The sequence below is a fragment of the Aquila chrysaetos genome, chromosome 19, assembly GCF_900496995.4.
Source record: "Aquila chrysaetos chrysaetos chromosome 19, bAquChr1.4, whole genome shotgun sequence".
Lineage (NCBI taxonomy): Eukaryota > Metazoa > Chordata > Aves > Accipitriformes > Accipitridae > Aquila > Aquila chrysaetos.
The window spans coordinates 21266100-21278574 of record NC_044022.1 but is presented as its reverse complement, the minus strand read 5'-3'; the positions used below and the strand labels follow the sequence as shown (position 1 = coordinate 21278574).

The following is a 12475-nucleotide window of genomic DNA, read 5'->3' as shown; positions in this document are numbered from 1 at the left end:
CTACGGTGGCAGCCTTAAAACCGTGAAGTAAAACCGCAGGTGTCTTCAAGAAAAAGAGCATTTCCAGGCCCCGCAGTGGTAGCTGCTGTGCCACACCGAGCGTGAGCTGGGCCCGCCGCGACTGCAGAGCTGCTTTCTCAGGAACAGGCCCCCTGAGCCGCCCAAGGCACTGAGACGGAGCCAGCTCCTCCACCGGCAGCCATACACGACTTACTGCCTGTAACCCTCTTTGCCCCCCACACCAGTGCTGTGCAAAAAGCCGTGCCCCAGCAGTGGGGACAGGGCGTAAGAAGATGGAAAGGAGAGCTGGAGGCTGATCCCGAACTGCTTCTGCTTCTCTCTTGATGGACAGCGGACCTCCATGGGTTTTGGGTGGGCTCTGTATGTCGTTCTCCTTCATAGGACATCGGTGCCTGAGGCGCATAACCCTGGGAGCCATACTCTACCACAGAAATAAATTGTGAATCACTATATTAAATGCCTTTGTCCTCATTCTTGGGCGAAATTCACATTTACCTACTTAATTCAGAGTTTTTGGCCAGTCCTGGGGGAGCTTACGTTATCCTGTAACAAGTCCTGTTTGACATACTACAGCAGTCTCTGTAATTAAGGCATATTCATTAAAGCAAGGACAAAACACTTTTAGCCCCATAGGCAGAGATCATAATTTGCAATGCATCTTTATTGAAGACAGTAGGAAGATGCTGTTTATGTTCATTCAGTGGCCCCACATAACTGTTCAGATGAGAAAGCAAAAAAAAAAAGAAATAAAAAACCCCAAATCATTAAAAACTAGTGACTTCTAATTTCCTTCTCCTATATTGTGGATTGAGTGATACTATTAGGACACAGTAGCCAGCTGACACATAAGCCAGGTACTGAATAGAAGGCAAGGAAGAAGAAAGAACAGCATCCTAAGTCAGCTGGCAAAGATAAACACAGCCTTGAACTTTGTACTTTGTAGCACAAGATCTTTACCTTGGACATATTTAAATACCACTATGTCAAAAAGTAACAGTGCTTAAACCTGACTGCTGGCAACCTTTGCCTTTTTCTATTCGCGTGGGCAGACAATACTTATATCTTTTAGAAAGTCTTGTCTTAGATCCAGAAAGAGAAAATATTATGATAAGTTTGAGTCCCTGTTTTGCAGGTTAACAGTGTTGCCAGGATCAGGCAGTGCTTTCAACTCTTCTTTGACCCTCTGTTATCAAGCTTGAACACAGGTGCCAGGAAGATCTGCTCCATAATCTTCCTGGAGCCTGAGATTAGGCTGACTGCTCTGTAGTTCCCTGGATCCTTCTTCTTGCCCTTGATAATGGGTGCGACATTTGCCTTTTAATGGTCATCAGGAACCAATACATACAATATATGTAATAGATATAACATATACATATGTAGAAACATATATGCATAAAGGAATTACCTAAAGGGAACTAGGAAGAGAAGATGGAGGAGAGAAATAGCTTAACATTTCAAGGAAGGAATTTTAAAACACCTCACACGTGCCCCTGAATCCATATCTGGTTCAGAATTGAACACTGATGAGCATGGGACTGCCATTTGAGACAGACCTGGGTGATAATGCAAGATGCTCTCACTGTACATACTTTACATAGGGACCTTTCCCCCCACTTCTTTTGATACAGTTCTGGAAAGGTGATCAAAAGGTGTAAATCTCGACTTCCAAGACTGGGAAAACTGTTCCTTCCCTCAAATGGGGGAAGATGAGTTTTGTGACAAGATTTACTCTTTGCTCTGCTATGTGGTCAGAAACTGGCTGGACTGTGAAGAAGTGGTGAGAGCTGCTGCTTCCATTGGCCCTTCAGCAGTAGCTGCAGTGTTGGAGTTCACCTGCCTTTCTGTGCAACGATGGCATGTCAGAAGTGCTTTGGGAGGAAGCAGCTTGTCTATGAAAATGTCTGGAGCTGGAAGGTGCTGCTAAAGAGCATGGAAATGCTGTGTGTGTGGATTCCACCTTGCCACCTCTGCCACGAGCTGGGCCTGGAGAATTCCTGCTGAGAACCAGCTGAATCCCATTGGCCTTTCAGTCAGAAGGGAAATACTCCCTATCCTATTGAGCAAATCCTTTTCCTCCAGAGGAACAAGGGAAATAATTCTTTTTGGGAAGAGGCAGCTTGTGTCTGGGGGATGCTGAGTTCAGTGAGGTTCAGTTGGAGCAAACTTCTCCTTTCCCCATCTGCAGATCAGCCAGGCCATCATCAGGGCTGTGGTGGCTATGATGGGCCTCCTTCTTCACAAAGAAGAGTTTCAAGGGCATGTATATGGCCAGATGTCCCAGCTGACAGAGTAGCATATGAGTCTTCTGAGGATACGTAGGTTAAAACTGCCCCTCCTCTTTTACATTGTCTCCTTGACTGGGGAAAGATGTCACCACCTTCTGCTGTCGTGCACTGCCTCTTCTCTCCCGTGCCCTGTCCCAAACCTCAGCCTGGGTATGAGAACGAACCCAGGGAAGGCTTTCAAACTTTCTCAAGTGTTGCTCTGCTTGGGAAGCCAGGGAAGGCATGACTGTTCTGACCTGGGATTTCACGGTTATTGACGCATCTTCCCGTGTCATTTCAGCCCTCCACTGACTGCAGGAAGACAAGCATCCTACTGCGCAGCAGGCAGCAGCTCAGGTCCTGAGGGACAACTGGGCAGACCTGCAAAACGTTCAGAGCAAGGAAGAAGCCATCAAAGAGCTCCTCCCACAGGAAAGTGAGGACTAGGAAGACCACACAGGCAAGGAAATAGCAACCAGGCCACAAAGAGTTGGCTGGCTCTATTACCACGGAGCCACTGCAATCAGCAGAGAAGAATAAAGCATTGTGTGTTGAACAGAACCCAGGGGTGTTTCTTTGGGACCCAGGGTCTCTTGGCAAGACCTTGTCTGGAGGTGCAGCCTTGGGCCACTTCTGGGAGTTTCAACTCTTGTTTTTTATGTTGCCTAACCCGCAGTGGGTTGTCCAAGAAGAGCCTGGGGAAGATCTGATGAGGGAAGCAGAATCCCTATTCCTTCTATTGCAAAGTACCCAAGAGGTGTTTGAATACTCCAGCAACCATTCAAAATCCTGTTTTGTTCTTTTTAAAACCTGCTTTTCTGTGAACCCTGAGATGGGGTGAAGGTGATGAGCTGTTCCTGGTGGAGAAACAAACAGCTCTGTCAATATTGAAGGAAGGATGAACCAAGGTGTTCTTCTCTCATGTGCTCCTCCTGAGCCATTCAGAAAGCCCAGTGAGAGTCTGAGAAGGCAGAGGTGGGACCTGGGAAGGGCTCTGAAAGGCATAGGACCTGGGAGCAAGGCAGAAACAGAGCACATAACTCCAGAAGTCCTGTATTGCACCGACAACATGTCCATCACAAGAAAGAATGTAAGACAGCAGAGTATTACTAGGGCCATTTTTGAACTGGGAAGTCCTGCTATATTCAATAAATATCAATATTGATAAAAGTGCAGGGGCAGTATGGGCCATTTGAGCAGCTGCCTATTTAAGTAACTACAGAAATTAAATTAAATCTTTTGCGAACACCCCCTAGGACTGGAGGAGAAGCTTTTGCTCTTTTGGGGCATTTCTTTCCAGAATTCTCAGCCTTGCACCCTGAGGGAAAGAAACACAGAAAGTGCAGATTGTGCCAAAAAAGAGGCAATGAAGAGAATGTGTTTTCCTTCTCAGTGACCTTCTAAGATGGGCTGCAGAAGGTGCTGCTCAAAGGAAAGCAAAGTTCACTTCAGAGAGCTGGTTCCTGTTCTGATTCCATCCCTAATGCTGAGTTTCCCACTGAGCTGTCCCACTGACTTGATAACTGGAAGATAAGTTCTCATGTATCTTTAAATATTTTTTTTCTTTTTTTTTTTTTTAACATTGGAAATCTGATAAGAGAGGGTAAAGCCACAGTGAGATTGGAAATTTCCATGCAAAGTGCCAGACCATTTTTTATGTATCACTAGTACATGATCAAGTTTAAAATGGCAAATTAACCTTTTTACAGATATGTGCATGTACAGGACTATTGTCACAGACTAAAACTACATATGGAAAGGACCAGAAAGCACCTACCATGAAAGCTTTAATGATAAAGGACTATCTAATTAAACATGAGATGGCATTTCTCATCAATTGCAAAGCAGAAACTATCTTGATCAGTCCTTGAGGAAAACTGCAGTTATTCATAGACTCCCTCTCACCTCCTAGAAATCATCAAACAGCAAATTAGGGCTTCATGTCTTTTTCTCGACTGGGCATTTGAGAGCAATCTCTAGCAATGCTGCATAATAGCTCAAATTTAAAGATGCCCTGGTCAGTGGCAGCAGGACTTACATTTGTCTCAGAGCAAAAGAGCAGGGAAACAATTAGGCCCTATTAATACACATTTGCTCTTTAAAGCCATCTCTTTCACGATCATCATTATCAAGGCAATCTCTTTCTTACCACAGAGAGCATCATATACAGCTAAATTACCCACACTGTTTCCTTTCACCGTTTACACCTTTGGTATACATTTTCTTGTCACATTTTAAAAGAATTTTTAAATTATTTTAAAAATATTTTTTAAGACTTACTTTTTAAAGATGTAAAGAAATGCCTTATGTTGGTAAGATGGCAGAGGATTTGCCTCTCCCATGTGACATGACCCAGCAAGGAGGTCAGTAATACCCCCATACACACACATGCTTGCAGAATAGAAAGCCACTCACCTCCACCCCACACCCCAGCCCTGCAAAAAAAAAAAAAAAGTTAGAAATTGAGTTTAATAGAAGACAGGACAGACAATGCTCAGCAGGCACAGGGCATGGGCAGACAAGCACACCAACCAGCCCCATTTATACATGACTGGGCCCTTTTATCCCCTTATCCCCGTTTTCTCACGCTTGTTCCTTTCCAAACCACCTTTATGCCTCCTTTTTCCCCACCTTTGGCTCATCCCCTGAATATCCCACAGGAGGTCTTGTGCAATCTGAAAATCCTCTTCCTTTGCATCCCATAATGTGTCTCACCCCCACAGGCAGTGATCCCCCCAGCGTGTAAGGTACTGAGGCTCCCCCAGGACAGCCCTGGAAGGGGCTGTGTCTCTGAAGGGGTTATTGGGGCTCCCCCACCTGCCCTTGTGCCTCTGTGCTCCTTCATGTATGTGAAGATGGACCTTTGGTGGGCTGATAGCTCCTGTGGTGGGCTTGGGAGCAGCCAGGCAGGGTATTTCTCAGGCTCCTCCACCCGCCATTGTTCCTCTGCCTTCCCTTGTGTATGTGGAGAAAAGCCTTTTATCGCATAACCTAAAAGTGCAGATAGTTTTAAAGGAAGAAAAAAACCTTGGGGCCCAGGAGCCAACTGAAGGATGCAAAGCAAGGGGTGATGTGGTCAAAGCCACCAGCCAGGGAAATACCCCTACAGCAATGAAATCAGCGGCATCTGAGTTAGCTGTGATTCGTGTTAGTTCTCATCAGGGAGTGGCTGAGTGTTCAAAGGAGGTCGAGATCCTGTCTGGATGAAGCTGGAGGAAGGAAAGCAGTATCAGGTGGATTTGCTTCACTGGAAGTTACTCTCTCTTCAACTAATACCTGCCGTTCTGTAAACACACTGAAGCACTCATTTATTTTTCCTTTAATGGGAGAAGATGGGATGACTTCCTTTCTGCTTTGGATAATGGCTAGAGAGAAAGATATGTTGAAAGAGGGGGTGTAGGAAGAAAGGTGATCCACTTTCTGAATCTGATAGGAATACCACAACACAAAGATACCTGCAGGTTTTTTTTCTTAAAGGTGTCGTAACACTTAGTGTTGTACTGCAATCAAAAACATGCTTATATCTTTTTATTGTTCCAAGAGAATAGCAACTCTATGACTTTGTACGGGGCAGACTAAGAGGAGGGTTGGTAGGGCCCATCCTTCTGTCACTAGCTTTGGTCCTCTTGGTGCTACCTTGAGAGTGCTGAGGCTCAACCCACATGAAAAACAGCCGCTCCATGCTTACACAAAAAACCAGCTTATTCAGATCTACACCAGTGCAGAGCAACTGTGGGGACAGGCTGTATACTGGCTGCAGACTCTTTCCATCTGAAGTTACTGAGGAATCAGTCTGAGGGTCCTTGCCATGCATGTCATTCAGGTATTTTCAGTATTGTAAACACTCAAGCTATGAACTGGCAACTGGTCTGAGCTGGGACAGCTCCTGCATACATAATACCACAGATTTCATTGGAATCCATTTCAAGAACAAATCACTAAACTGAATGTGAGTAGGAGAGAACACATGTATTTTAACAGATACAACACACACCCCATACACAGTTTTACGGCTGTCACTTGTCACAATGCTGGAGGCCTCTGCCACCTGGAGCTTCCTAGCAGCAAGAAGCTGCTTTTCCTAAGCTTGGGTCCAAAGTCCTTGATTAAAGGGTGAATTGGTTTGGGCAATGGGTAGAGCAGACCCATAAGTTCTGGCTCCCTCTGGCAGGGCCAAGCATACCCACACCTGCCAGCTGATCCAGCGTGTCTGGTCTAAAAAGACTCAGTTTTACTTACCCCTGCCTTCCTTCTTCTTTGGGACTGCTGTGAGAGGGGAAAAAAAGAGATACTTACACAACAGAAAAGTACGTTCTATGTACCAAGAGTGCCAAAAAGGGTCCCCACTTCTAATTAAAGAACCAAACGATGTTTCTTGATCTGCACTAAACAGGAGTTCAATGTGGGTTTGAATGGGTACAGCTTAGTATGCTGCATTAGGGTGAATAAACAGGATATGTGAATAAGAGATCTTTGAATGAAAATTACTGAGGGGAGAAGCCGACTTTTAAGCTTTCACAAGGTCTCCAATTCACTTTGATCCTTGTGAACTAAATGGAAACCTTATTAAAGGCTTATTAAGCCAGAATTTTACTGGATGGTGCATGAAGCATGCTCTCGTCCCTAATTTCATCATCGGGAAGGAAGAGCCACATATAAAATACATGATATTGAAAAGAAACGTAATTTACCAAACATTTACACCAATGCCATGTATACTAAATTTTCTCTAAAAAACATTAAATTGTTTCACCATATCAAAGTTTGAGTAGGAGGTGAAACATAAGGATTTATGGTTAGCAGAAAGCCAGTGCTGATGACCTAGGATTTGGGGAGTGATTCAGGCTGGGAACACAATGGGGAAGTCATTTAAAACTGGGCTTCTGCAAGTGAGACCGGAGGAAGCGGGCAGGCCGGCAGTCGTGGGGATGTGACTCATGGGCAGCCCACAAGGCACAGCAGGCCCCGCTCCTGGGCACTCCAGAGACCGAAATCCTCCAGCTGCCCCAAAACAGAATTGAAATATAAAGCAAGCTCCGTGAGAAGAACATGCATAACGGGAAAATACCACCACACCAGCTCTCCACGTGACAGGGGGTCGGTGCTGTCACTTTGCTCTCGGATGGACTCCAAGTTCAGAAATCACCTTGGTCCCTTGGCTGCTGAGCAAGGAGAAGGTCCTGCTGAAACATCCTATGAAATAGTGGCATGTGTATTTTGTGCCACTAATTAAACAGTGAAGCACTTACAGCGGCTTCCTGGACAAATAGATGACTGAAACCTCCGTTATCGCTGCCTGTATCTTTACTGCAAACAGGGGCGTATGTTCGCACCTCTGAGGTTGCCTATCACCAGGTAAAGTGAAATACTGATCGTTTTACCTCAAGGCAGCTAGTCAGGACAAGCTGATATTCCCCGCGTGGACTTTATGTGAAAGACCCTCTTTCCGCTGTGGAGCGAGCCTGCCTCCACAAGCCTCTGCCCTCTCAGATCCGTCCCCGAAGGCTCCTACCGCACCGAGGACCGAGTCTCACCGCTCCGCGCCGCTCCCTCAGAACGCCCTCTCGGTGCCACAGGTGACACGAACACGAGCGGGGCTCCGGCGGGGGCGGCGGAGGGCGGGCCCGAGGCGGGGGGGAACCGCCCCGCTCTGAGGGAGGCGGCGCCGCCATTGGCCCGGCGGCGGCGGAGGGCGGGCCCGAGGCGGTGGGGAGCCTCCCCGCTCTGAGGGAGACGGCGCCGCCATTGGCCCGGCGGCGGCGGAGGGCGGGCCCGAGGCTGAGGGAGGCGGTGCCGCCATTGGCCCGGCGGCGGCGGGCCGGGGCTGCCTCGCCTCGCCTCGCCTCGCCCACGCCGCCGCCTCCTCCTCCCTTCCCCTCAGACAAGCGGGGAGGCGGCGTGGGGCAGCGGCTGCCGGCCGGGACGAGGTAACTGAGGCTGTCTCCGACCGGAGGGAAGGGGCTGGGGCAGCCCGCGGAGGAGGGCGGCGGGGTCCTGCCGGGCTGAGGCGGCAGGGAGCTGCGCTGCCACCGGCCCGCTGGGGAAAGGGGAGGCTGCCCGGTGGGGTTTTGGGGGGTGGGAGTGTCTTGCTGATGGAGTGACTCAGAGGCCAAAAAAAGGCGTATAAGCCACCCGTGCCCGGAGTGCTGGAACGGCGTGAGGGTGAGTCTGTTGGCAGGTGAGGAGCCCCGACTCCAAGCTTTTCGGCAGCCGGGCTGCGCCGCGCTCGGGAGTGTTTTGGCCGTGATCGGCTTGCAGGGCCCGCTCGCCTGAGGATGGGGGAGATCTCACAGGTGGGTCCCCTGCCCAGCCCCTCTTAGTAAGGCCGGAGGGAAGGGCCGCCTCTCGGCGACTTTCCTCGGAACCCGTCTGGAGAGCCGGTGTGAGGAACGGCAGCCTCCCGCCTGCAAGGGGGGCCGTGCCCTGAGACATCCCTACTCTGCTGAAGGGAGCTCCTGTCTGGCGGCGAGAGCTGAGTAACTGTAAAAACTTACCTGCACCTAGCTTCTGTAGGGGCCTGTTTTATTAAAAGAACTCTCTTTATTTAAAGAGGGTGCTTAGATCTTAGTTGAGAAATGTTAATGACCCTTATGTAAATAGTAAACGCTTTCATTTCAAAACACTAAATTAATTGCATCTTCCACGCTGTCTCTGGAGTGACTTGCAGAGTTGGACCCGGCCCTAAAGTCTAATGCACTCAGTTGTGTCTTTCCTGTGTGAGCCGAAGGGTCTGTTTATATGATTGCCATTGCAGGATAAAGGTCACTTAAATCTGGGGACAGATTGTCAAGTGGCAAGACAAGTATTTCTGAACTCTCTCAAAAGTGTAAGGGGAGGGGACTTAAAACATGCTTGTAGGATGCTCGGAAAATAAACTTGATTTTCCTTTATAGACGAAGGAATCGGAGTGTTGCAACAAAATATTTGTGTGTTTACACAACCAGAGAATTGGAGATGTCTGTGATGGAGTGCTTAAAAGGCTGATGAATCAGACCACTTTACTAGACTGATATACATCAACAGTACAGATATCCAGTTATTATACCATCAGTCATTATCACTGTATTTTCCAAACAGTTCTTAACAATTGCATCTGTAAGTGGTAGTAAACCTAGGAGTCTACAGTGCCGTGGAGCTGATGTCCATAGTGCTCATGACTACAGTTCTTGATGGTCTTGGTTGCTGCGGTCATGGTAAAGTGCTTGAGAGCTGTTTGTCAAGAGAAGCTGGAATCAAAGTGAGCATTTTGTGATTTTCATAAATTACCATCTTTCTTTGCTTATTGTTAGTGTTTTATGCACCTTGCTGCCTCCCTGCAAGAAAAGGGGATGATTGCATCTGCCTTTGACATATTTCATATTATTTTGGGGAGTAAGACTCTACCCTAGTTTTGCTAGGCATCTTTCTTATGTCTGATGGAACCAGAATAATCCTGCAAAATAAATATCTTCTCTTTGTTCTGCAGGTTTATTTTGGTTTCACCTGACATCTTTCCTGCCCACTCTGTCCTTTGCTTTTATCTTGCAGATTTTACTATTTGGCTATGTTTTCCTGTGCACTGTTTGGGCAAGTATACTGCAAGTGTCTGTCCATTTGCACTTATGTGTTATTTATATACTTATGCATAGCTATGTTATAAAATACTGCTAGTAATGTTACAATGTTAGAAAATATTTATGCACTGTTACCGATTACCATATTTTAGTGTGCTTGTGTCTGTGTTTAAGGCAAGGAAATAATAAGCATCTTGCTTACTCTGCATCTACCTTATGGGTCCAGCTGACCTCTGCTTTGGCTGCAAAGCACATTCTTGAATTTTCTGAAGCTGTCATTGGACCTGTGTCATGTTAAAGGAAGTTTCCTTCCAGCATCTCTTGCAGCGCAAAATAATGTATTATCAGTTTCACTGTCAGACTCTTAAATTTCAGTGAAATAGGTCATCATGTTCTTGTTTACCAATGCTGACAAAGGCCAGAGTAAACAACACTCCATTGCCCCCCAAAATGGATGACAGAAAGGTGAATTTGTCTTTTCTCTAAAGCACTGGGTAGAGACCATGGACAAATATACTCTCTGGAGTAAAGTCCTTTTATTCTGCAGGAGACACTTGCCAGATTCCCAGGTAGAAGTATTGCTCCAATTTAGTACTTGGAGAAAACCTTTGCTGTTTGCACAGAAGGCGAGATTTTAACTGTTGCATCTAGGAAAAAAGCTTAACCAGGAAGCTAAACAGTGGGCTGAAGTCAAAGGAATTACTTGTTTTCTACCCTGTATTGTTTCCTGTGCTTGTGACAGAAAGGAACAGAACAGACTTCAGATAAAAACCTAGTAAGAAAACATTATTTGCAGGGAAACATGAAAGTAATTCATAGTCTCTCAATAGAAAAAAAAATGTTTAATTTTATTTTTCTTTAATTAAAAGTGATGGTTCTGCCCTATGGAAGCCAATCTTCATTCAATAGTGACTTGTTTTGAACCACAGTAAAGAATTTTTTTCTCTGCACAGAAAGTGCTCTTCATCCAGGATGGCTGACTAACAGATAACTGCTAAAAGCAGTAGGTAACCTTCTGGTGCTCAAAGTCCATCACCTGTTGCATTTAAAGTCGGCTTATTTAGGTTGCTCATAAGTCAATTTAAGGAGGGTCCTTAGTTTGGTCTTCCAGTGTCAGAACACTTACGCTTTACGGTATGTCAAGCCAGTGATGTTGCATGTGCTGTATTGGCAGTCTCCAGTTCTTTAGCTTATTTGGGCATAAAGTGAGTGACAACTGATTTTAGCAGACTTATTCATGCTTCATTCTTGTGGTAGAGAGTCATTCCAATTCACCTGGGTACAGCAACTAGCTGTGCTAGATTCTTACTTCATGGTATGAGGTTTCCTTGCTATATGTAACTTGACTCTGTTTATTGCACTGAGAGCAGCCACAGGAAGAGATATAATGTATGTGTGAGGAGAAAGAAAGGAATACTTCTCCCCTCTTCTTATTTTATAGCTCTTTATCTGGAGCTATTTCTGACCTGAATCCCACTCAGCATCCTGTGCATATACACTGAATTAATAAACAACTTGACAATTTTTTTCCTCCATCTTGCTATACTCCTTTTCCTCTGTAGTATAAATCTTCTAAAAGTAAATTTTTCTTTTCTTTTTCTCTTCCAGTCAAGGAAATCCTGCATTTTTGTTTCTATTTAAAAATGTGTGTGTAAAAATTAAAATAAAGGTAAGAACAAAGGAGATGCTTATTTGCAGAGTAACTAGCAGAACAATATCCTAGACTCATTACCAGATGCTTTTATTCTACAAAACGATCAAACTGAATATCGGTAAATTCCATATGAACTTGCCTGTCCAGTGTTACTAACAGTCTGATTCTGAATGACAGTGATTTACTTCTGTACAGGCTGGATGGACTACAGTTAGACTATGTAATCTCAGTCATGTAACTAGAGCTCCAGAGGTACATCAGTGTATTCAAGAACTCCTGGGTTAGAAATGGTTTTAGACTATCAGCTTTTTAGATCTTAAAATCTCCCCCATGCTGTTCTTCTCTACTGAATTTAAATGGCTTATGTGAGTCAAAACCAGCATTAAAATATAACATCAGTTATGAAAAATTAAGGGTGAGGTCCAAAAATAGTGTGTAAGTGCACTTTAGGCACTATAAGCAAAAGGTATGAGTCTAAGTCCTGAGCAGAAATCTGTCAAACAACCAGAAGTAGTGAGCCCTTGACCTTCTATTCTGGTCCTGCCCACACAAAATAGTTACGGTCTTTTTTTTTTTGACCATGCTGAATTTGCAGGTTGCCTATGTTCCACCTGGGTATTGCATGAGTATGTAGCTCTTTGAGTTGTGGGTTGGTTTTTTTTGTTGTTTGGGGTTTTTTTTGTTTTTGTTTTTTTTTCCTTTTTGCTCTTTTTTTAAAGCCTGGGATAATTTATGCTAGTGGCAATGTCATTAATTTTGTCTTGTTTCATTGTGATTACAGTACTTCTCTGGAGATTGAGACCTGGATTAAAAATTAATACCCTCGGGTTACTTTCCTGTTCCCTCTGCTCTGCTAGTACTGTACTGCTGTGTAGCCAGGAACGCAGGGCTGGCTGGATGAGGAGGGAAGTCAGGAGAGAGAGAGCGAGCTTGATTTGTGATGTGGTGGCCTGACTGAGAGAAAGTAGACCTGGGTTCCTGTT

The 12475-nt window shown here is 45.5% G+C and overlaps 2 protein-coding genes across 3 annotated transcripts in view; one reads left to right on the top strand and one right to left on the bottom strand.

Moving 5' to 3' along the window:
* The window catches only part of CCDC83 (coiled-coil domain containing 83), a 34666-nt gene extending 26783 nt beyond the window's left edge, over positions 1–7883 (bottom strand). The window contains exons 1-2 of the mRNA XM_041118576.1: positions 7667–7883; positions 6525–6551 (exon numbers count right to left, since the gene is read on the bottom strand). The gene's annotated coding sequence lies outside the window, so the exon portion shown is untranslated. The remainder of the gene's footprint in view (positions 1–6524; positions 6552–7666) is intronic.
* A 210-nt stretch (positions 7884–8093) lies between these two features.
* Positions 8094–12475, top strand: part of SYTL2 (synaptotagmin like 2) — a 62889-nt gene continuing 58507 nt past the window's right edge. Inside the window, exon 1 of one of the 2 annotated variants that reach the window (XM_030043171.1) lies at positions 8094–8212. The gene's annotated coding sequence lies outside the window, so the exon portion shown is untranslated. The remainder of the gene's footprint in view (positions 8213–12475) is intronic. The other variant, XM_030043170.1, reaches the window with a different exon arrangement.